The sequence below is a fragment of the Phacochoerus africanus genome, chromosome 6, assembly GCF_016906955.1.
Source record: "Phacochoerus africanus isolate WHEZ1 chromosome 6, ROS_Pafr_v1, whole genome shotgun sequence".
Classification (NCBI taxonomy): Eukaryota; Metazoa; Chordata; class Mammalia; order Artiodactyla; family Suidae; genus Phacochoerus; species Phacochoerus africanus.
This window is the reverse complement of record NC_062549.1, coordinates 40893166-40918703: the sequence shown is the minus strand read 5'-3', so window position 1 is coordinate 40918703 and position 25538 is coordinate 40893166. Positions and strand designations below refer to the sequence as shown.

Genomic DNA, 25538 nt, shown 5'->3' with positions numbered 1-25538 from the left:
TTTTTTTTTGTCTTTTTGCTATTTCTTTGGGCTGCAGCATATGGAGGTTCCCAGGCTAGGGGTTGAATCGGAACTGTAGCCCCTGGCCTACGCCAGAGCCACAGCAACGCAGGATCCGAGCCGCGTCTGCAACCTACACCACAGCTCACGGCAACGCCGGATCGTTAACCCACTGAGCAAGGGCAGGGACCGAACCCGCAACCTCATAGTTCCTAGTCGGATTCGTTAACCACTGCACCATACGGGAACTCCGCAATACTCTTTTTAAAGGTGAATAGAAGGATATCAGAACGGATACGTTCATAACTCTTGGGTATTGGCCAGTGTTTGGCTCCTCCAAATTTCTAGGGACATCCACCTGCAGATGCGTGGGAAGACAAAACATATTTAGAATTAGGAGTCAGTAAGCACAGAAATGACCCGATCTTTTGATTCTTGGAGCATACTTTATGATCCAGACACCGGGCAAAGATCAAGAATCTGAACTTATCCAATGAAAACTTTCTCACTTTGTCTCCACACACCTATCTTTCTACATAGTGAAGCATGGTCTTTAAGAATCACAGTGTTCTGCAGTCAGCTCTTATTTTATATTTGAGAACTGTGGTTCTTGAAGTCCCTTGATTGCATTGCTTAAGATGAATTTAACATAGAAATAGCAACATGGAAAAACAATGAAAATGTTAATTAAATTAAACACCAATTCAGAAACAAGGTACTGGTTTAGACGTTTTCATCTTAAAAACAGCCTCAACACTAAGCAGAGCTTGACTTACATTGACTTCAAATATTACTTTATATTTGGCTGGATTTTTATCAGTGTCCAAGAATTTGATTCTCTTCTCTATTGTATAGAACTTTGAATGCCATCAGCCCATGGAATAGTTTCCTTAAACTGGTCAGTTGGTGGAGTAATTTATTTGAAGTAAGTTTTTTTTTTAAAAAAAAATAGAGTTTTCTCTTTATTTCACAAAATGAGTAATGCAAGCTGGGATGTGGAGCTATAAAGTCATTGCAAAAAAAATTACACAGCAAAACTGCTATTTTTGGCTTTTGATTCCCACCAGTTTGCCAACTTGTTGCAAGTTATACTTATCAAGGGATCATACACGTTTTCCATCTTGTTTCATCTTGAACCCTAAAGTGCTAACAGAGACCATGGATGATATTTGATTTAATTAGCTGGTGTCGCTATTGCTTGCTAATCTCCTAGCTCTAAATACCTCTAAAAAAAGAGGCTTCCTTTGATTCCAGCTTTCAAGTGATATAAATTGTATTCACAGGAGAGAAAAGCATTGCTGAAGTTATTTATAATATATCTGTTTATATTTCTAACAGGTATGCTCTATCACACAGTCCCTGGTTTATATTATAAAAGGATGGATCTATAAGTTAGCAGAAACCACGGGCATTCCTTTGAAATAACTCTTAATGGGAAGTGTTTTTTTAAAAAGAATAAACTTTACAAAAATGAACTTTTAAAAAAGTAATTTTATTTTACTCACTCTCTGTGAAATCGGAGGCATTGAAATTAAAAATATTGTAATATATAGTACACAGGTGCAGTTGCTGTTTTTTCTTTTTTTTTACAGAGGAGGTATTTAGTGAATATCACTTGGGTCATTGAAATGAAACAATTTTAACTGATTTTATGCAAAGAAAGACCTCCTCCAAACAGGGGATAGATTTATGTAAAGAATGTTATTTAATAGTCAAGAGCCTTTATTGGCCAGAGTTCAAAGGAAACGTGCCAAATTCAGATATGAAATTCAGTACAGCATGTAGTAGGCAGAATTCTAAGACAGCCTCAAAGATTCTCTCCTCCTCAACCTCCTGTGGAGGACATGGCCATGTATTACCTGGGTATTAGAATATGATAGATTTTACTCTGTGATTAGGTTATATTACAAGGCATAGTTGTAGGGAGATTATCCATACGGGCTCGACCTAACCTCATGGCTTAGGTCGCAAAAGAGGAAGTCTGAGATTTGAATCAGAAGGATTCTATGCATTGTTACTAGCTTAAAGATGAAGGAGGCCAAGTGGCAAAAAAAACTATAGAGAGAGCCTCAGAGCTAAAAGGAGGCTCTGGCTGACAGCCAGCAAGGAAACAGGGACCTTGGTCCTGCTATTGCAAAGCGTTGAATTCTACTAACAAGAATGAACTTCTGAATAGACTTTTCCCTTTAGCCTGTAGCCAAGAACTCAGTCCAGCCAACACCATGATCTTGGCCATGGAGTACCCTAGTTAAAGAACACGGCCACACTACACCAGCCTTCTGACCTAGAACTGTAGACAATAAATGGGCATTGTTTTAAACTGCTAAGCTTGTAGAAATTTGTTACACAGAAATGCAAAACTGACACAGAGCATAAAGTTATATTTTATGGAAAATGTAGGTGGACAGATTTATATTTATTATGTATTATCATTCTTCATAGGCAAATTGGTGGGGAGACAAGAGAGGGCATAGACTTGTGCTCAACATCTCAAACTATTTGCGGTAAAGTGCTGGTTTGTTTATTTTCAGTCTATCATGGACTGATTCTTTTACAAGGTATGCTGAAAATGGATAAGTATAAAAATGAAACAAAAACACAAGGGTATAAAACATCAATCTTAAGTTTGCTATTATAAGATTCAAATAAAGCTACATTGTTGAATTACTATAAATGTTTATAAACATTTATACTCAATTTTTGTGCTTTTCATAGATCTGTAACAAACTGTCCATGGGCCAGGGCTGGCTGCAGATTGTGTTTCGAGTAACACTGATTTAGCTCATATTAAACTTGAAGATTTCCAAGATTAAAACACTGGCCCATTTTAAGATTCACTAGAAAATTTTGCCATTTGTGTGTTCTCAGATGCTTTTATTTTATTTTATTTTTAGGGCCGTACTTGTGGCATGTAGAGGTTCCCAGGCTAGGGATCCAATTGGAGCTGCAGATGCTGGCCTACGCCACAGCCAAAGCAATGCAGGATCCGAGCTGCATCTGTGACCTACACCTCATCTCATGGCAATGCCGGATCCTTAACCTACTGAGTGAGGCCAGGGATCGAACCCACATCCTCATGGATCCTAGTCAGGTTTGTTAACCACTGAGCCACAAAGGGAGCTTCCTCAGCTGCTTTTAAATCAAGATAACCAGAGAAACTGGTATTTTGGCCTCAAAACCCTTTTATCACTAAAGCACTAAACTAAATGAAAGTGGAAAGGTGATTTATATAAGCTTGACAGAAAAAGACTAAAAAAGTATTGTCATGGAGTTCCCTAGTAGTTCAGTAGGTTAAATATTAAGTGTTGTCACTGTTGTGGCACATGTTTCATCCCTGACCCCATAACTTCTGCATGCTGCAGGTGCAGTCAAGAAAAAAATGTAGTGTCATTTTTTGTCTGAGTGTTTTTGTGCCTTGAGAGTCTAGAGGAAAACAGTAATTCACAGGTCTTTTCAAAATCTGAAAATTCCTCAAGTTGACCAATTACAGTGATAAGAAGTGGTTCCCTGTCCCCACCTCTATTTCTGAATTTAGCTATATGTATGGAAAACCACATGGGCATAGGATTGTCATGTACAGATACATTATGCTCCAGGAAACACTTTTCTATTCATCATCATTACTCACTGATTATATTTGGATGCGAGGAATCAGAACTTAATTACTGTAGTAATTAATGGAGGGTATGGCTGGGGAGGGGGGAGGGAGGGAAGGGAGGGAGGAGGGAGGGCGGGAGGGAGGGGAGGGAGGGAGGGAGGGAGGGAGGGAGGGAAGGGGAGGGAGGGAGGGAGGGAGGGAGGGAGGGAGGGGAGGGAGGGGGAGGGAGGGAGGGAGGGAGGGAGGAAGGAAGGAAGGAAGGAAGGAAGGGAGGGAGGGAAGGGAGGAGGAAGGAAGGGAAGGAAGGAAGGAAGGAAGGGAGAGGGGGGGAGGAGGGAGGGATGGAGGGGATGGGGAGGGAGGGAGGTAGGAGGGAGGGAGGGGATGGAGGGAGAGTAGGAGTGAGTGTAAGTGAAGTTCAAGGTAAGACTTAAGGAAGGAGGACGGACGTATAGTACGTCCTTAATTGAATTTACTTACTTTCACCTTCATTCTCTGCCGAAGCCTTCCTTCCGTCCTTACGGTCCTTCCTTCCTTCCTTCCTGCAGTGATGTCTGGTCTTTCTTTCTTCTTCTTTCTTCTTTCTTTTTCTTTCCTTTTTGCTATTTTAGAGCCACACCCCAGGCATGAGGAGATTCCCAGGCTAGGGGTCCAATCGGAGCTGTAGCCACTGGCCTACACCATAGCTACAGCAATGAGGGATCTGAGCTACACCTGTGACCTACACCACAGCTCACCTAAGCTGGATCCTTAACCCACTGAGCGAGGCCAGGGATCAAACCCATATCCTCATGGATACTAGTCACAGCCATTGACTGCTGAGCCATGGCTTTTTTTTTTTTTTTTTTTTTGTAAATAAAGCCTATTTTGGCTTTCTTTACAAAATCTTCATTGAATTCTCAGGTTCTAACAACTTGATTTTTTGATAGAGTCTACTCTAGTCTGTCTCTCTGTCCGTCTATCTATCTATCTATCTACCTATGTGTGTGTATATATATATATTCTAGGTTGCTTCTCTAGACTGGAATAGTGCTCATGAAGCAGTGGTGTCATTTGAAAGAAGTGGGGAACTCTTCCCACCCCAATTTAGAAGAGTGATACAGAGGTTGAGTTGGGGAGAGGACAGTTCATAGAACAGAGAGCTGTGAGCTCTTCCCAAAGGAAGTGACTTTATTTAACACAGAGTGTGGGGAAATTCATGCCTAAGTGTATTCTCATAAACAATGGAGGCTGTGATGGTAGCCAATTAAGAGAAATTTGGTAGCTTTATGAGAGCATCAAGCTAAATTTTAAGCCAGTTAGAGGCTCACTAGTGAAAATCAAGGAAAGAGACAAATAAAAAGATCCCTCAGACACAACCTTAACTCACCAGTGGGCCAGTAGCCACTGCATTATGCACAGCCTGGCAGCCAATGGGCTAGAGGCCAACCCTTCCTACTAGCAGCTTAGCACAGGCCCAGGATGTAGAGGCCTAGGCAGCAATCCATGTGGGGACCCATCCCTGTCCACCAGCATGCCTACAATAGTTAGCCTTGCCATAACAGAAAGGCCCACACAGTTCAAACAGGGTTCACCTCTAGAATATATAGCTCTGGTGACTGGAGAGGAGTATGCTGCTGAGCCAAATGGGATGCCTCCTACATGAAGTCACTTCTCCAAGATCAGGAAGTACAACAGACCTATTTAATATGTAAAAATAAAGAGACTTAAGCAAAATGATGACACAAATAAATATGGTGCAAATAAAGGAACAGACACAACCCCAGAAAAAGAACTAAACAAAATGGAGATAAGCATTCTACCTGATAAAGAGTTCAAGATAATGACCATAAAGATGCTCAAGAAACTCAGGAGAAGAATGAGTGATCACAGTGAGAAGTTTAACAAAGGGTTAGAAAGTATAAAGAAAAATCAGCAGAACTGAAGAATACAATAACTGAAATTAAAAAAAAAAAAACTAAAAGTAACAGTAGCTTAGATGATGCAGAGGAATGGATGACTATGGGAGTTCCCGTCGTGGCGCAGTGGTTAACAAATCCGACTAGGAACCGTGAGGTTGAGGGTTCGGTCCCTGCCCTTGCTCAGTGGGTTAACGGTCCGGCATTGCCGTGAGCTGTGGTGTAGGTTGCAGACGCGGCTCGGATCCCGCGTTGCTGTGGCTCTGGCATAGGCCTGTGGCTACAGCTCCGATTCAACCCCTAGCCTGGGAACCTCCATATGCTGTGGGAGCAGCCCAAGAAATAGCAACAACAACAACAACAACAATAAAAAAGGAATGGATGACTAAACTGGAAGACAGTGTAGTGGAGTCACTCAAGCTGAAGGGGAAAAAGAAAAAAAAAAGCATTAAAAACAAGGATAGGAAACCATTAAAAAAACAGAAAGACAACCCACAGAATAGGAGAAAATTTTTGCAAATAATGCAAATGACAAGGCCTACTCTCCAAAATATATAAACAACTCATACAACTCAACAACAAAAACCCAAACAACCCAATTGAAAAATGGGCAGAAGACCTAAATAGACAATTCTTCAAAGAAGGCATATAGATGGCCAGTAGCCACAGGAAAAAATACTCAACATCACTAATTATTGGAGAAATGCAAATCAAAACTTCAGTGAGGCACCACCTTATGCCAGTCAGAATGGCCATCACGAACAAGTCAACAAATAACAAATTCTGGAGAGAGTGTGGAGAAAAGGGAACCCTGCTTCACTGTTGGTGGGAATGTAAATTGGTACAACCACTATGGAAAATATTAGGGAGGTACCTCAGAAAACTAAATATAGAACTACCATATGATCCAGAAATCCCACCCCTGGGCATATGTCTGGACAAAACTCCCCTTCAAAAAGATACATGCACCTCTATGTTTATTGCAGCACTATTCACAATAGTCAAGATGTGGAAACAACCTAAATGTTCATCGTCAGATGAATAGATTAAGAAGATGTGGTACATGTATACAATGGAATACTACTCAGTGATAAAAAGAACAAACTAATGCCATTTGCAGCAACATAAATGGAAATAGAGATTTTCATGCTAAGTGAAGTCATTCAGAAAGAGAAAAATACTGTATGATATCATTTATATGTGGAATCTAAAACATGGCACAAGTGAACGTATCTATAAAACAGAAACAGACTCATGGACATAGAGAACAGAATAGTGGTTGCCAAGGGGGTGGGGGTAGGGAGTGGAATGGACTGGGAGTTTGGGGTTAGTAGATGCAAACTATTAGATTTAGAATGGATAAGCAATGAGCACAGGGAACTATATCCAGTCTCTTGGGATAGACTATAATGGAAGATAATCTGAGAAAAAGAATGTGTATATTTGTATGATTGGGTCACTATGCTGTACAGCAGAAATTGACACAACACTGTAAATCAACTATACTCTAATAAAAATAAAATTAAAAAATGAAGATACTGGATACAATATCAAGTGTACTAATAGTCACATTATAGGAATCCCATAAGAAGAAGAAAGAGAGAAAGGGAAGAGAACTTATTTGAAGAAATAATAAATGAAAACTTCCCTGACCTTGGAAAAGAAACAGATACCCAGGTCCAGGAAGAACAGGGAGTCTTCTTCTATTTGGACTAATGAACCCAAAGAGGTCCACACCTAGACAGGTTATAATTAAAATGGAAAAAAATTAAAGATAAAGATAGAATCTTAAAAGCAGCAAGAGAGAAGCAACTAGTTATGTACAAGGGAATTCCAATAAGACTATCAGTTCACTTTTAGCAGAAACTATGCAGGCCAGAAGGGAGTGGCATGAAATACTCAAAAACAATGGAGAAAATCAACAATACTGAAAAGAAAAGAATCAAATTTAAAAAATCAGGAATGGAAGAGAAACTGTTACTGATCTTGCAGGAGTAAAAACAAATTTAAAGGAATACTATGAACAACTGCATGCCAAAAATTAAATTTCTAGAAACCTGCAATTTTCTGGAATGACTAAAGAAGAAATAGCATAATTGACAAAAGAAAAAAAAATGATAAACTGATATTCATCAAAATTAAAAAGATTTGTACTTCAAATGACACTATAGCAAAGGTCAAAAAACCATCCACAGGATGAGAGAAAATATTGTCAAATCATATATCAGCTAAGTGACCTATACACACAAAATATAAAGAGCTTTCACAAAACAATGAGAAGACAATCCAATTAAAAATGATGAAAGGATCTACCTAAAGAACCAAAAGACCTGTGCTCTGAAAACTATAAGACACTGATGAAAGAAATGAAGAGGACATACACACAGATGAAAAGATATACCATGGTCTTAGGTTGGAAGAATCATTATTGTGAAAAGACTGTGTTACCCAAGATAATCTATAGATTCAATGCAATAACTATCAAATTACCAGTGACATTTTTCACAGAACTAGAACAAACAATTTTAAATTTTGTATGGAAATGCAAAAGATCTCAAATAGGCAAAGCCATCTTGAAAAGAAAAATGGAACTGGAGGAATCAGACTCCCTAACTTCAACTATACTACAGAGTTATAGTCATCAAAACAGTATGGTACTGGCATGAAAATAGAAATATAGATCTTGGAACAGAATAGAAAGCCAAGAAATAGACCTGTGGACCTATGGTCGACTAATCTATGACAAAGGAGGCAAAAATATACAATGGAGAAAAAACAGTCTCTTCAATAAATGGTGCTGGGAAAATTGGACCACTACATATAATAGAATGAAATTAGAACTCTCTCTAACACCATACACAAAAATAAACTCAAAATGGATTAAAGACCTAAATATATGATCAGATACTATAAAACTCTTAGAAGAAAACCTAAGTAGGACACTCTCTGACATAAAATACAGCAATAACTTTTTGGATTTACCTCCCAGAGTAATGAAAACATAAAAACAAATGCATGGGACCTAATTTAACAGTATGGAAGTTCCTTAAAAACTAAAAATAGAACTACTGTATGATCCAGCAATTCCACTCCTGGGCATCTATCCAGAGAAAACTGGAATTCAAAAAGATATATGCCTCCTAATGTTCATTGCAGGACTATTTACAATAGCCAAGACATGGAAGCAACCAAAATGTCTATTAACAGAATCATGGATAAAAACATGTGGAAATATATACAATGGAATACTATTTAGCTATAAGAAAGAATGAAATAATGCCATTTGCAGCAACATGGATGGACCTAGAGATTATTATACTAAGTGAAGTAAGTCAGACAGAAAAAGACAAATACATGATATCACTAACATGTGGAATCTAATAAAAATGATACAAAATAACTTATTTATAAAACAAACTCACAGATTTCAAAATCAAACTTATGATTACCAAAGGGAAACTGTAGTGAAGGAGGGGAGGGATAAATTAGGAGTTTGGGATTAACATATACATACTATTATACATAAAATACATAACTAAGAAGGACCTACTGTATAGCACAGGGAGATCTAAATATTCTGTAATAACCTATGTGGGAAAAGAATATATAAAAGAATGGATATGTGTATATATATGTAAAACCAATTCACTTTGCTGTACGCATGAAACTAACACAACATTATATTTCAACTATACTCTAATAAAATTTAAAAAACAACAATTTTACAATTGAAAAAATTAATAAAAATGATGAAAAGATCTTAATAGACATTTCTCCAAAGAAGATGCACAAAAGGGGAATAAATATATGAAAAGATTCTCAACATCCTTAACTATCAAAAAATGTAAATCAAAACCACAAGGAGATATAACTGCACACCCACCAGGAAGGCTATGATCAGAAGGCATATTAATGAGTGTTGGTGAGGGGACGAAGCAATTCCCAAACATTGCTTGTGGGAATGTGGAATGCTGCAGCCACTTTGGAAAATAGTCTCACAGTTCTGCAAAAGATTAAACACAGAGTTGTCATAAGACCTAGCATATACCTAGCAATTTCATTCCTAGGTATATGCTAAGATAAATGAAAACATCCATTCATAAAAAAACCTAGTACCTAAATGATCATAGCAGCATTATTCATAATTAACAAGAAAGTGGAAACAACTCAAATATTTGTCAATTAATGAATGAATAAATAAAATATGATATACTCATACAATTAAATATCATTTGGCCAAAGAAAATTAATAGCACATTAATAAGTGCTACAATAAGGACAAACCTTGAAAATATTATGCTAAGTGAAAGAAACAAGTATAAAGAGCTCATATTTAATGATTCCATTTAGATGAAATGCCCAGAAGAGACAAATTTATTGATACCAAAAGTAGACTAGTATTGGCCCAGGGCTTGGGATAGGAGGTGGATGGAGAATAATTGCTCTGAGTATCAAGGTTGGGGGGGGGGAGAAAAAAGAAAAGTTCTAAAATGAGATTCTGGTAATGGTTTTACAGCTAATATGAGTATACTAAAGCCCATTGAGCTGTACACTTTAAATGGATATAATGTATAAAATATAACTCAAAGTTTTTTAAAGTAAATGAAAATAAAGGTGTGATTAGAGCATTTTCGCTGAGCAACTCAGTGATAATGTTCGTTCCGGAAAAAGAGAAAACCTATGATCAATTGAAAACAAAAGATAATCAGAGGGATTTCAGTGGAGTTGTAGTCCTTGATCTGGTTATACTGTCTTCAACAAAGAATTAAAGAACATTTATTCATTCATAAATCATGTATTTAGTTAATGTATTCATAATGTATTCATTCATTCAATCAACCTTCAGTAAGTATCTGCCATGTATTAATACCAGGCTTAGGTCCAGAGGCTGTACCTGGGCATAATTCTGCCTATTTGTCTTTACTGAATGATAGAATTTAAGATCTGGAAGCACTTGGGCATTTTATTGCTCTCAAGTGCCTCATTTCATAGGTGGTAAGAATGACTTCGGTGAATATCTAGAAGCATGTTGTAACTGAGTAGCAGAGCTGATTTCCTAACCTCAATTTGAGGAGCAATAGTTTTTTATTTACTATGTCGGTAGGTTTTTTCTGTTTTTTTTTTTTTTTTTTTTTGTCTTTTTGTCTTTTTAGGGCCACACCCGTGGCATATGGAAGTTCCCAGGCTAGGAGTCTAATCGGAGCTGTAGCCATTGGCCTACGCCACAGTCACAGCAACGTGGAATCTGAGCCGCATCTGCGACCTACATCACAGCTCATGGCAACGCCGTATCCTTAACCCACTGAGTGAGGCCAGGGATCGAACCCGAAACCTCATGGATACTGGTCGGATTTGTTAACCACTGAGCCACAACAAGAACTCTGGTAGTTTTTTTTTTTTTTTTAATCTAGCTAGGACCTTGGGTAAATGGATTCACAGTGGGCAAGTGGGCTTTTTCCTAACTCTAGGGAGAGCCCTGCTCTTTATATATATAATTATATATATATAATATCTTTTTGGCCTTACCTGCAGCAGGCAGAAGTTCCTGGGCCAGGTATCAAACCCATTCCAAAACTGCAACCCAGGCTGCAGCAGTGACGATGCTGGATCCTTAACCCACTGAGCCACAACACCCGGGAAAGCTCTGCTCTTAAGAGTTGCTGTTACTTCACCTAAATATATGGATGAAGATGTTACTGAAGTGTTTGTTTGTTTGTTTGTTTTTGGCAAGAGAGAGAGATATTTGCTTTCCTTTTAGTCTTTTTCTATGAAGTCATTGATGAAGAAAACTTTCTAACTAGTGTAAAGTGGAAGAATGCATCTGTCTTCTCATACAGTGTCTGTGGTCTCAGGGCATGGGAATAAATAGGATTGTGGATATCGGGCCAAACAGTGGACCGAAACCACATGTGTGTACAATGTAATGATCACGTGTACTTCTGTATTAAATTTCATTGCCTAAAATAGACAGTTGCCATTTTTTTTCTTCATTTATTCTGGTTCAGCATCTAAACGCTTAGTAAAAGCCCAAGGGAATGTTTAATTCCCCATCCTATGTATCTTGGTGAGGAACAAAGACTGTCTTTTACTATAGTTGTTGAAAATGATAGATTTTTTTTTGCTTTTCCTGCTTTCTTTGCAATAGAATACAAGCACCTAGCACATCAGTCAGCGGTATCTATACCAGAACTTCATTCAGGAGCCTGTAACTCAAGAATTAAAGAATAAGAACCTTCTCTTCATGGCTGCAGGGCCAATCAGCTGAAGCTGTTTCCTCACTGAACAAGATTCTACATTTGGGTGGATTTTCCATAGCTGGTTAGCTTCAAGCTCTTCCAGTGATTCTGTGAGTTACCTGATAGTTTCTTAATTAACTCCTTTTTCTTCTTACCTCTGCCACAATCTACCTCTGTTGCTTGCAATTAAAAGCCCTGACTGACAGAACAGTCATAGCACGTTATGTAATTATGTAGTTATTCTCAGTGCTCACCAGAATGGGCTGCTTTTCTGGAATGTGAAGGGAAATTATATTAACTGGAGGACATGTAACACTATTAAAAGGAAGAAAGCCATTTGTAATTCTTCAAACACATTTAAAAATTTTTTTAATTATTTTTAATAAATGTATTAATTACAAAAAACAAATTGTATACACATAATTTATCAGGTTTTTTTCTAATGGAAAGATTAAAAGATACTATATTATAGCAAAATAGAGAAAATTTTTTTTGCTTTTTAGGGCCACACCCATGGCATATGGAAATTCCCAGGCTAGGGGTCAAATTGAAGCTATAGCTGCTGGCCTGTGCCACAGCAACACCAGATCCAGGCTGCATCTGTGACCTACACCACAGTTTATGGCAACGCCAGATCCTTCACCCACTGACTGAGGCCAGGGATTGAACCCACAACCTCATGGTTCCTAGTTGGATTTGTTTCTGCTGTGCCATGACAGGAACTCCAAGAAATTTTTAAATAAAATAGAAAAATGAGGGAAAGTAAAAATAAAGTTAGGAAAATAAGATGGAGGCTTTTATGGAGGTTTGTGTGCAAAATGCAAACTATGAAGTCTAATACACTTACTAATAGCATGCATTTGTCCTACCATGACTGTAATAGTTTGTTGTGTAAACTGAGACACTTTTTTATAATGAAAGGAAACATTGTGATTAATTTTCAGGGCAATAGGGGTTAACCTGAACTCTGGATAAAACAGGAACATAACTATACTGACTAGTGCTTGAGGACCCATTTAATAAAACTTCACACATATCACACACGCACAAGCACACACACATATGCACAAAAAAGTGTACTCAGTCTTGGATCCCACATTCCATCTAAAGTCCTGCCATATTGCATGAGTATATGCTCAATTATGCTATGGGGAAAGCAATTCTCAAAACTCAGTGGCTTAAAAGGGAAAGGTCCATATCTTGATTACAAGGCATGTCCACTGCAGGCCACAGCTGGGACTTTACTTCTCCATCATCTTTAGTCATGATGATGCGGTGGAACATCCTCTTGCTAGAACATTCTCAAGTCCTGTGGCAGAGGAAAAGCAGTGTCTTACTATAATGCCAGGAAATACTTTCAGCCCCATTCTTTGGCAAGAGGTGGTCACAGGGCCCTATGAAACTTCAGGGGCCCAGGAAGGGCAATCCTACTGTGTGCCTAGAGTTTGAAGAACTACACGTATTTGTTTGGTAGCATTAAAGCTAGCATATAGAGTGTTTTTAATTTTTTAAAAATACCTTGTCTTTTTGGGGAGTTCCCATCATGACTCAGAGGAAATGTATCTGACTAGTAACCATGAGATTGTAGATTCAATCCCTGGCCTCACTCAGTGGGCTAAGGATCCGGCGTTGCCTTGAGCTGTGGTGTAGGTCGCAGAAGTAGCTCAGATCTGACGTTGCTGTGGTTATGGCATAGGCTGGCAGCTACAGCTCTGATTTGACCCCTGTCCTGGGAAGCTCCGTATGCTGCAGGGGTGTGACTCTAAAAAGAAAAAAAGATACATTGTCTTTTTTAAAAAAATAAACTTTTACTTTAGAATAGTTTTAGATTTACAGAAAAGTTGCAAAGGCAGTAGGAACATATCATTTTATTTTATTATTTTATTTTGTTTTATTTTATTTTATTTTATTTTATTTTATTTTATTTTATTTTATTTTATTTTATTTTATTTTATTTTATTTTATTTTATTTGCTTTTTAGGGCTTCACCCAGGACATAAGGAAATTCCTAGGCTAGGGGTCAAATTGGAGCTGCTTCTGCAACCTACACCACAGCTCAAGGCAACACCAGATCCTAACCCACTGATGAACCCACGTCCTCATGGGTCCCAGTTGGGTTCATTACTGCTGAGCCATGACGGGAACTCCCGAACATGTCTTTTTAAAAATGTTTCTTTATAACTGAGGAAATGGTGATGCTTATTCTAATGACACCAAGAATGAAAAAAAAATTGGAATATGTTGTCGCTGAAACTCTGATTTCTATTTTAAGTGCCTGCATTCTGCCAACCCATGTTGAAAATGGCATTACTCAATCCTGGGGCTTGTCTTGCGACTTGGAGCTCTGTCAATAACTGCCTCCATTGCCTTCTAGCAATTGGAGGAAGAATTGTATCATATCCTTACACTGATCAGAGACTAAGTAGCCATGTGCCATTTGAAGTGACAGCTTTCTGTGACTGCAGAACCAATAAAACTGACCTTTTTTATAAATAAACAAAGGAACAGGAAGAAGAGACTAGTTACAGGAATAAACTCCCCAACTAACTCCTCATGATGGTATAAGCCATGAGTTTCATTTCTTGACTGTCCTCTGGGAGTGTGTCACTCATGCAGCAATGGTAAGACACAAGTTGCTTAAAGGGTGTCTTGACAGATACAAGGAACATTGGCTGACACCTATAGCATTCTTTTTGTAATATGCATCTTTTAAAAAAATGAATTACTTGCAATATTTTCTTCATCTCTGTATCCCCACAGAGCTTTTCACCATGTCATATCCATAGGTAAATTAAAAGATTTTGAATTCTGTGTCAAAGCAATTGCTTGAGAAGCTTTTAAATCAAGTAAATCCATACAAGTTCAGTTTCAGAAAGTCTCATGTGAGATCGCACATTTAACAGTTATCCAAAAGACACTAATGCAGATATTCCCAGAATCACACTTTAAAATGGCACAATCACAGTGGTCCATAAACATAGGATAAATAAATGAACAAAGAATTCTCAAGTGAAATTAATTCTAGTATGATATTTTGAGGATGGTCTGCAACAATGACATAATGTGTTGATAAAGAAGCTAAGTTTGGCATCATAGTTATTAAACGCAACTCCACCTGTCTAGAGCTCTTACAACCTCTGCATTTTACTGTCTCACCTTCAGCAATATGTATCTTTTGAAGAACAGAAATCTTATTGTTTAATGGTGGTTGATTGGGATGATCCTTCTACTATCTACTATTTTTAAACGCTTAAGATGAAAAACAGGAGTTCCCTTCTTTGCAGAGTAGATACTGACTCACAGACTTTGAAAAACTTATGGTTTCCAAAGGAGACAGTTCGGGGGGTGGGAGGATGTGCTGGGCTTGTGGGATGGAAATCCTATAAAATTAGATTGTGATGATCATTGTACAACTATAAATGTAATAAATTCATTGAGTAATAAAAAAATAAATAAAAATAAATAAATAAAATTGTTGGGGGGAAAAAAAGAAAAACAAATTCCTGTCATGGCTCAGTGGAAACAAATCTGACTAGTATCCATGAGGATGAAGGTTCAATCCCTGGCCTCGCTCAGTGGGTTAAGGATCCGGCGTTGCCGTGAACCATGATGTAGGTTTCAGACACAGCTTGGATCTGGCATTGCTGTGGCTATGGTATAGGCCAGTGGCTGCAGCTCTGATTTGACCCCTAGCCTGGGGACCTCCATATGCCATGGGTGTGGCCTCCCCCCTAAAAGAAATGAAAAACATGCGTTTGCATTTTGAAGGGGAGGTACAATGGCAAATTATAGGCCTTATAATTTGTCTCCAAGAACTCAAGGACCATATTTGGACTAAAGATGGATATCATGGTTGGTTCTAAGCATCTACCAATGGCTGAATATAAAGTGAGAAATGGGACTTGTTCTGCAGTTGAGTCCAGGAGACAAAATTACACCAGATACCCAGGAGAAACACAGCTACACTGTAAATGAGACCAGAGAGAAATGCCTTTTATGAGCTCTCAGAGAAGAACAACATAAGATAATGGACAGCACCCTTAGTAAAAACTGTAATGAAATGCATTGAGCCATGTCATTTAATGCTCTTCAGTACATTCTGTTGCATCAAAACACCATTTACTTAAAATGAGTATAGCTTATTTAACTTAAATAAATGGGTCTTTAGGGCGACATATAACATCATTCCAAATAATGGGGCAATTTTTGAGAGTAGAAGGAGCCACCCATTAACCATTTATAATCCAGACAGTAAGAGTAAACAAAGACTATCTCAGGGACAATGAGAGAAAGGTTCACCCTAGTTTCAGTGGACTCCAGTGTACCCAGAAGTTCTGAATGCCTTGCCAGATGTGAACCTCTACCAGCCTTTTCAGGCTGTCAAGAGTTTCTGCGGAGCCAGTCAGACATGCTGAAGTCTCAGAGATCTGGAACTAACATGATTTTAATGTAAAGTTTTTCTCATTGATCTTACACCTTAATCCCTTACTGTCCTATCACATAATCTTACCTCTTTCAGGGCCGTCCTTGTAACATAAGACACGTGTGTGTGTGTGTGTGTGTGTGTGTGTGTGTTTACCTTTTCTAGGGCCGCTTCCCGCGGCATATGCAGATTCCCAAACTAGGGGTCTAATCCGAGCTGTAGCCACTGGCCTATGCCAGAGCCACAGCAATGCCAGATCTGAGCCGCATCTGCAACCTACACCATAGCTCACTGCAACGCCGGATTCTTAACCCACTGAGCAAGGCCAATGGATAGAAGCCACAACTTCATGGTTCCTAGTCGGATTCATTAATCACTGCGCCATGACAGGAACTCCACATAAGACATTTTTAACAACTCTGAGTGTTCGGCCCCAGCATTGCTATAGAAATGTGTGGATGAAAATAATTGTATGGAACAAGAGCCTTTACCTACTGAATTTGCATCCCAACACTGACTTACCTATGTGTTTCCATTAAGAAATCCAACCAAAGTTCCCACTGTGGCTCAGTGTTAAGGGCCTGATGCTTTGAGAATGCTGTTGTGAGAATGTGGGTTTGATCCCTGGCTTTGCTCAGTGGGTTAAGGATCTGCTGTTGCTGCAAGCTGCAGTGTAGTTTGCAGATGCAGCTTGGATCTGGTGTTGCCGTAGTGTAGGAGTAGGCCTCAGCTGCAGCTGCAATTCAACCCCTAGCCTGGAAACTTCCATATTCCACAGGTGTGCCAAAAAAAGGAAGGAAAGAAGGAGGAAAGAAGGGAAGAAAAACAGCCTTTCCTATAAATTATGCTCTTATGATAAGCATCTTTGTGTCTGCATTTTTGCATAATTTAAAAATTATTGTCCCAGGACAAGCGTCCAGCATTTGGATATCTAGCTCAAAAAATACGATAGTTGTAAGGGTCTCGATGCATGTTTCTGATTGCTTTTCAGAAATTAACACTGTAGACTATCGGTAGTAACAGATGGGGAATCCTATCACTACACCATCGTCACCTCTACAGCATCTGAGTTTTTCTTTACTCCCTGTAAATATGGTAGGTAAAAATTGCATCTTATCTTAATTTTCCTTTGAAATACTGGGTTTTAGACTATATCCACTGATTCTTCAGTCATACATATTTCATATGGTTTCTTTTGAATTTCTTATAGGTATCCTTAATCTGTTTTTATTTGGTATGGTCATTTTTCCTATTTAATTAAATAAAAACCATTTGCCTATTAACTGTTATATATACATATATATATTTCCCATTGCTATTATATATGCTATAGATACTTCTATCTTTTTGATGGTTTGTCTCTTGTCAGTATACTTTATGGTAATTTTTACATCATAAGTTTATTTATTCTCATCCTCCTGAAGTCATATATAACTACCTTATCATTTTTATATTTTGAGTATGCTTTTGCTTATAAAGACTGAGCTAAGCAAAAAATTCCCTTTTATTGTTAGGGAACATTTTCTCTGAATAAATGAAAATTCCATTTTGAATGTTAACTCTTAAAATTTATTACATTCTTATGTCTTCTTAGATTTAAAAAAAATCATAGTGAACTCAGACTGAGTTCTATGTTAGGAAAGAAATTTTCTACTTGTTATAGCTCTTTTATGCTTTTAAGTTATATCAGTCTTTCCCCACCCCAAATTTTGTTGAGTGTTTTCACTTGCTTAATTTACCATGGATTTTCAAGAATTTTTAAAATTTTATTGGATTATAATTGGCTTACAATGTTGTGTTAGTTTCAGGTGTATAGCAAAGTTAATCAGTCATACATATAAATATATCCACTCTTTCTTCCATATAGGTTATTACAAACTACTGAGTAGATTCTCCTGTGCTATAGTGTACGTTCTTGTTAATAATCTATTTTATACAGTAGTGTGTATATGTTATTCTCACCCTCCCAATTCTTCCCTCCTTCCAACAGTTTCAACTATGGTTTTGAAATAGGAGTGTTTGTTTCTGTTTTATAAATAAGTTCTTTTGTATCATTTTTATTAGATTCAACACATAAGTGATATCATATGATATTTGTCTTTCTCTGTCTGACTTCACTCAGTATGATTATCTCTAGGTCCATCCATGTTGCTGCAGGTCAAATTACTTCACTTTTTATGGCTGAATAATATTCCATTGTATATATGTACCACATCTTCTTTATTCCTTTGTTGATAGACATTAGGTTACTCCCGCATCTTGGCTATTGTAAATGGTGCCGCAATGAACACTGGGATGTACGTGTCTTTTCAAATTATGATTTTCTCTGGACAGATGCCCAGGAGTGGGATTGCTGGATCATATGGTTGTTCTATATTTATTTTTTTAAGGAACCTCCCTACTCTCCTCCATAAGGATTGCACCAAATTATATTCCCACCAACAACATTGTTCCTTTTTCTCCACATCCTTTCCAGCATTTATTGTTTGTAGACTTTTTGATGATGGCCATTCTGATTGGTATGAGGTGATACCTCATTGTACTTTTGACTTGCATTTCTCTAATAATTAGTGCTGTTTTCTAAATAGATGGAAAAAAAACCCACATCTTTTCATGTGGTTTTTGTCTATTTAGAGCTTCTGTCCATTTTTTTTACTAGAATTTTTGTTTTTTTTTATATAAAGCTCCAAGAGATGTTTGTATATTTTGGACATTAATCCCTTGTTAGATGCTTTGTTTGCAAAGATTTTCTCCCATTCTGTGGGGTTATATTTTCCTCTTTTTTTTTTCTTTTTTTATGGCTGCACCTGCAGTATATTGAAGTTCCCAAGCCAGGGGTTGAACCAGAGCTGCTGCTGAGGCCTACACCATAGCCATGGCAACACCAGATCAGACCCAAATCTGTGACCTACACCACAGCTTGCAGCAACAACAGATTCTTAACCCACTGTGGGAGGCCAGGTATCCAATCTGAATCCTCACAGAGACAGTATTTGGTTCTTAACCCACTGAGCCACAATGGGAACTCCTCTTTTCATTTTTTTCGATGGTTTCCTTTGCTGTGCAAAAGTTTTTACATTTGATTAGGTCCTATTGGTTTATTTATTGTTTTTATTTTCATTATTCTAGGAGGTGGATCAAACAGGATATTGCTGCAATTTATGTCAAAGAGTGTTCTTCCTCTGTTTTCTTCTGGAAGTTTCATAGTATTTGGCCTTATATTTAGGTCCTTAAGATTACTGTCAGCAACTATATGCCAGTAAAATTGACAACCTATAAGAGATGGACAAATTCTTACAAAGGTACTACCTTCTAAGACTGAACTTGGAAGAAAGAAAATATAAATAGACCAATTACAAGTTCTTGAGTTGAAACTGTGATTAAAATACTTGCAAAGAACAAAAGTCCAGGACCAGATGGCTTCACAGCCAAATACTAACAAACTTTCAGAAAAGAATTAATGCCTGTTCTTCTGAATCTATTCCAAAAGGTTGTAGAGGAAGGAATACTTCCAACCTCATTCCATGAGGCCACCATCACCCTGATACCGAAACTAGACAAAGATAGCACAAAAAAAAAAAAGAAAAAATCACTGATGAACATAGATGCAAAAATCCTCAACGAAATATAAGCAGACTGAATCCAACAATATAATAAAAGGATCATATACCGTGATCGAGTGGGATTTATCCCAGGGATGCAAGGATTCTTCAGTATCTGCGAATCAATCAGTGTGATACACCACATCAACAAACTGAAGAATCAGAACCATATGATCATCTCAATAGATTCAGGACAAGATTTTGACAAAATCCAACACCCTTTTCTGATAATGATGCTCCAGAAAGTGGGCATAGAGGGAAACTATGTCAACATAATAAAAGCCATATACAACAAACTCACAGCTAACATCCTTCTTAATGGTGAAAAGCTGAAAGCATTTCCTCTAAGATCAGGAACAAAACTAAGATGTCCATTCTCATCACTTTTCATCAATATAGTTTTGGAAGTCATAGCCATGGCAATCAGAAAAGCAAAAGAAATAAAAGGAGTCCAAATTGAAAAAGAAAAAGTGCAACTATCACTGTTTGCAAATGATGTGATACTATACACAGAAAAATCCTAAAGACATTATCAGAAAACTGTTAGAGCTCATCAATGAATTTGGTAAAGTTTCAGGATGCAAAATTAACATATAGATATCTGTTGCATTTCTATATACTAACAATGAAAGATCAGAATGAGAAATTAGGGAAACAATCCCATTTACCATTGCATCAAAAAGAATAAAATGCCTAGGAATAAACCTACCTAAAGAGACAAAAGACCTATACTCTGAAAACTATAAGATGCTGATGGTAGACATCAAAGATGACATAAACAGGTGCAAAGATATACCATGCTCTTGGATTGGAGGAATCAAAACTGTCAAAATGGCTCTATTGCCCAAGGCAGTCATGGAATTTAGAATCATTACATTTAGAAAGATACTTTGATTAAGGTAGTCACAAAATTACAATGGCAGTTTCTCTAAATGTAACTATAAATTTGAGGAATAGTAGATTATATTTTGAAAAGAGAATTAGGTTTAACATGGAAGTTTCCCTCATTGAAATTCTTCATGCAAGGAGAGATGCTGTAGAGAAAACCATTCTAACTTATTACAAGAATCCCCAAATGATAAAATGGGAGCGATACACTTTATAGACTCTGTCACCTGATGATGTTATAAGGCACATGTAAAGGGAAGAAGAGCTAAAAAGTGTGTTTAGGACCATCGTGTCAAGGAATGGTGAAACCGTGTGTAAGAGTGCTATCCAAGGATTGGCATAGGAGGGAGTTCAAGACCAAACTGGCTGCATCAGAGGAGGATGCTATAGAATTTTGCATCATTAGTATGGCCCCTGGATTTTTATTTTCCCTCTGGGATGTGGTGATCAACATCAGGGAATGGTAGACCTGAAACTCAGGAAAGGAGACGTCACCCTGGCCTTAGGAAGGCTAATCAACACAAACACACAGTAAATATGGGCCCCCTGGGTCCTCCAAATTGGGAAGAGAGTGCATGCTGCCGGCTGGGGGAGCTTGGAGCAGCCAGCAGAATCCTTTGCCAAGATTCACAAACCAAGATTGAATTTCAGCTGAATTTCCAGGAAATTTGAGCCCAATTGTAGAGAGACCTGGGCTACGTGGAATGTCAGGTAGGAGACATGAGAAAATCATTTAATTCCAAATTGTTTGTTTGATCCAAAACCAATAAAGGGGGGCAGTCTAGGAAATACAAATTCATAGGAATCCCTCCCAAATAAGAGCCTCCTGATGTCTGCTTTATATGTCAGTCTAGGGCTTTTCAGGACATCATTCTATTCGTACCCTCAAATATTCTTGAACGCAAGAGTTACCAATCCATGAGTTCACCCAGAATGCAGTGAAAAATTAATGTCCTTGTTAAAGTAATAGCGGTAGAAAGTTAGAGATGCTGTAGAATTCCTTTCTAGGTAATTTTTTGAGAAATGGGAACTCTTGACTCTGACTTCCTCACTTTTCTTTTTTAAAAAAAATTTTTTTTTTGTCTTTTTAGGGCTGCACCCACAGCATATGGAAATTCCCAGGCTAGGGATCAACTTGGAGCAGAAGCTGCTGGCCTGTGCCACAGCCACAGCAACACCAGATATGAGCCATGTCTGTGACCTACACTACAGCTTGGGGCAACACTGGAGCCTTAACCCAGTGAGCAAGGCTAAGGATTGAGGCTTGTTCCCTGGTGTAAAAAAATGTTCTTAAGTTTACATCCTCATGGATACTAGTCGGGTCCTTAATCCACTGAGCCACAACAGAAACTCCCTACTTTTCTATCATGGAGACTAGGAGAGGAATAAATTGATGCCATCTGGATGTAACTTTAGCTCTTTCTTTAAAAAAAGAAACAGTTTACTTATGTTTTGCTAAGCTATTAGGAAACCACATTTATTTAAATGTTTTACAAATAGGTATGTTAATTCTTATCTTTATGCTCCAATTCTATCTTTTAACCACTATGGGACACACTATGACATGGTGCTTTGAGCAGTGGAGATCTTAGTTCTAGATCCAACTCTGCTGCTAACTAGAGAGGAGTTGGGACAAGTCACATAACTGGATGGGCTTCAATTTCTTCAGTTTGGAAAATGAGGTTGTTGGACTAGACAGTTGGGACATCAGCTTTAAATTTCTAAGATTATATATGTCCACTTAGAGATAGGACAAGTGTGTGCAAACAGAAGGAAAGAGTTACTGTGTTTATTTTGTAAAATACGAGTGTTGCTATTGCTTATATACACTACTTACGTTATGCTTATTGTTTTACTATCAATGCCAGTAATTTCTACCCCTCTCACCAGACGTTTAAATGCAGAATTATGTAAACTCATGCCTAGACCTTAGTGACATCTGCTGGGAATGTATTGAGTGTGCCTTTGTGTGTGCACAGGTGTTTTTCCTACAGGAACTGAATCATCATCTTCAACCAAGGATATGATTCTTTAACAATTCAAAAGTATTAAGTTAGTTCTCAGGTAAAAGGGAATGTTCTTAAGCAATTTACAGCAGCATAACTGCAGCTCTGCTTTCCACCTCACTCTGGAGCAGTTAGGCTTGGGTTTTCTTTAAAAAGCCTCTTTGCAATGTAAAATAATTATAGGTGTGTCTCTTCATTTTTCTCTGAAATTTCTTTTGTCTATTAATCTTAGTTCAAACAAGGGAAATAAAATGTGAAATACAGAAAAGAAACAAGCTCTAGAGAGAAAAGCAAATGTTTTATATAAAGTGTGTGTGTGTGTCTGTGCGTGTGCGTGTATGTGAAGTAGGAAAAAAGTGCTAACACAACTTTAGGAATATTTTCTTTTCATTGGATAAGTACTAAGTAAAATGTAGGATTGATCAAAAAAATATATATAAAATTTTATTTTTATCTTATCATTAAAACCTAAGTCTGCCTATTACTGTTGAAGAAATACATCATCTTTATAAATACTCACAGCTGAATTCTTCTTTTAGTTACATCTGGGGTCTGAGAGTGTTAAGAAAAGAATTAGGATGATGTAGTACAAGTCCTTAATTTAATGAAAAATTTACAGGCAAAGGAAAGGATCCCTAACAAAGTACCATTACATCCATTAGAATGACAAATGACTAAAATTAGAAAAATCTAACAGTAACAAGTATCTATTAAAATGTGAAGCAGCTAGAACCCTTATACATTGTTAGTGGGAATTTAGAATGGTACCACTTTGGAAAACAGTTTAGCAGTTTTTGTAAAGTTCAATATACACTTACCATATGACACATAAATTTTAGCAACCCTGGATTTTTACCCCCCAAAAGTAAAAAATCATGTCTATACAAAAATTTGTTCAAATTAGCTTTATTTATGATAGTCTTAAACTAGAATCAACCCAAATGTTTATCAACAGGTGAAGAGATAAACAATTATGGTATATCTATACAATGAAATACTGCTCAGGGTTTAAAATTGACAAACTACTGATTTGTGTAACATAGTGGATGAATCTCAAGAACACAGTATGCTGAGCAAAAGAAGCCAGACACAAAAGAATATATATTATATGGTTCAATTTATATGAAACTCTAGGCAAGAAAAATCAAATCTGTGATAGAAAGCAGATCTGTGACCAGGGTTGGAGACTTGGGAAGGGATTCAGAGAACCATTTGCTGATGAAAATGTTTGATATTTTTATTACGGTGGTGGTTTCATGGATGTATGCATTTGGCAAAGCCCCTTGAACAGCAGTCTGGTTGCCCACCAGAGGCATCCCAGGAGTGGTGGGAGTGGTCCACTGGAAAGTACAGGCAATAAGGGCCTGTGTAGCCTGGAAAGAATCTGAAAAAATAATAAAACTGACTAAAAGTTAATCTCATTTTTATTATCCCATGCACTGACAATCCTAACAATGTTATTGATGAAATGCTTCCCTCTGAAAAAAAAATCTTTTGTTAGGCTAAATTCTAAACAGTCATTGCTGTTGCTATAGATTTGGTGAATAACATATGTCCAAGCTTCAAGTTAGCATCTATAGTTAAGGTTTTCACTAACTATATACTAGATTCATGCAGAAGCTTCCAAAGGCAGTTGTTCCCATTTTATTTTCTTCTTATTCCAACTTGTCCTTCATACCACCACTAACCGCTCTAAAGACTCCTCTGGTTAAAAGTACCAATTATTTCCCTTCCCAGAAGTATGAGGACAATTCTCAAGCTAGGAAAACTGGGACCTTCAGGTTCTGGATCTAATGTTTCCTTTCTAGACCCTCACTGGCTACTTCTCATACTTTCTATTTTAATATATCTCATGATGCTCTCTAAATCTCTTTTTTCTTATTTTTAAAAGGAGAATAAGAATTTCTATTCTAAAGGATTGTGAGAATCAAATAAGATAATGCATGATTCTATGTTTTCACTTTGCTGGATATCCCCTCTATCTATGGTAATCATGGAGGACCCCCCCACACACACATATCCATAGGATCATCTTGCCTGAGGAATTTTATTTTTCAGGCCACACATCAGATAACATAATTCTATCATCCAAGCCTACTTCTGTTTCAATTGTTTTTTTTAAGCAGACAAATGCAAACTTCATAGAGAAAAAAATCAAAGCAATGCCATTTATATGAAACTAAGAGCTAAAAATGGCTAAAGCCTTTGTTTAATCATTTTTTTTGTTTTAAATTCCAAACTTTTGGAGAGTATACACAAGCTTTCACATGCACTAGGTCTCAGGGCAAGCAGGGAAGCCATGAGAATCTGGGCCAGTCTAACCTGTGGGTCTTCGAGTGTCTCCTGGGAAAGCAGGGGTTAGCTGTGGCTCACTATGGGAGAAGGACAACTGAAGTGGAGGTCCCAGAAAATAATCATTGGTGTGAGCTCCCTTGGAGCCTACCATTTTGGAAAATTCTGGCCCCACCCATTAGTGATGAGAAGCCCCAGGTTAAATAACAAACAGGGTGGGAACGAGTCCCACCCATCAGCAGACAGGCTGCCTAAAGTTCTGCCAGCCACACAGCTGCCTCCCAGTGACATGGCCCCACCCACCAGAAGGAAAAGACTTAGCTCCACAACCAGTGGGCAGACACCAGTCCCACCCATCAACTTCACCTACAAGGGGTTAGACACCAGAAGCAAGAGAGGATACAACCCTGCAGCCCACAAAAACGAAGCCACAAATTCATGAAAATGCATAGAAATATGCTCCAGGTGGAGGAACCAAGCAAAATTCCATAAAGAGCTAAGTGAAGTGGAGATAAGAAACCTACATGAAAAAGACTAGGGTAATGATAGTAATGATGATCCAAGATCTCAGAAGAAACTGGAGGCAAAGATCAAG

At 37.8% G+C, this 25538-nt stretch overlaps 1 long non-coding RNA gene across 2 annotated transcripts in view; it reads left to right on the top strand.

Annotated features, from left to right (window-relative positions):
- Nucleotides 1-17244, top strand: part of LOC125129167 (uncharacterized) — a 38382-nt gene extending 21138 nt beyond the window's left edge. For both annotated transcript variants that reach the window (XR_007135428.1, XR_007135427.1), the window contains 2 exons: nucleotides 11642-11842; nucleotides 17147-17244. This is a non-coding gene — a long non-coding RNA (uncharacterized LOC125129167). The remainder of the gene's footprint in view (nucleotides 1-11641; nucleotides 11843-17146) is intronic.
- The last annotated feature ends 8294 nt before the right edge of the window (nucleotides 17245-25538 follow it).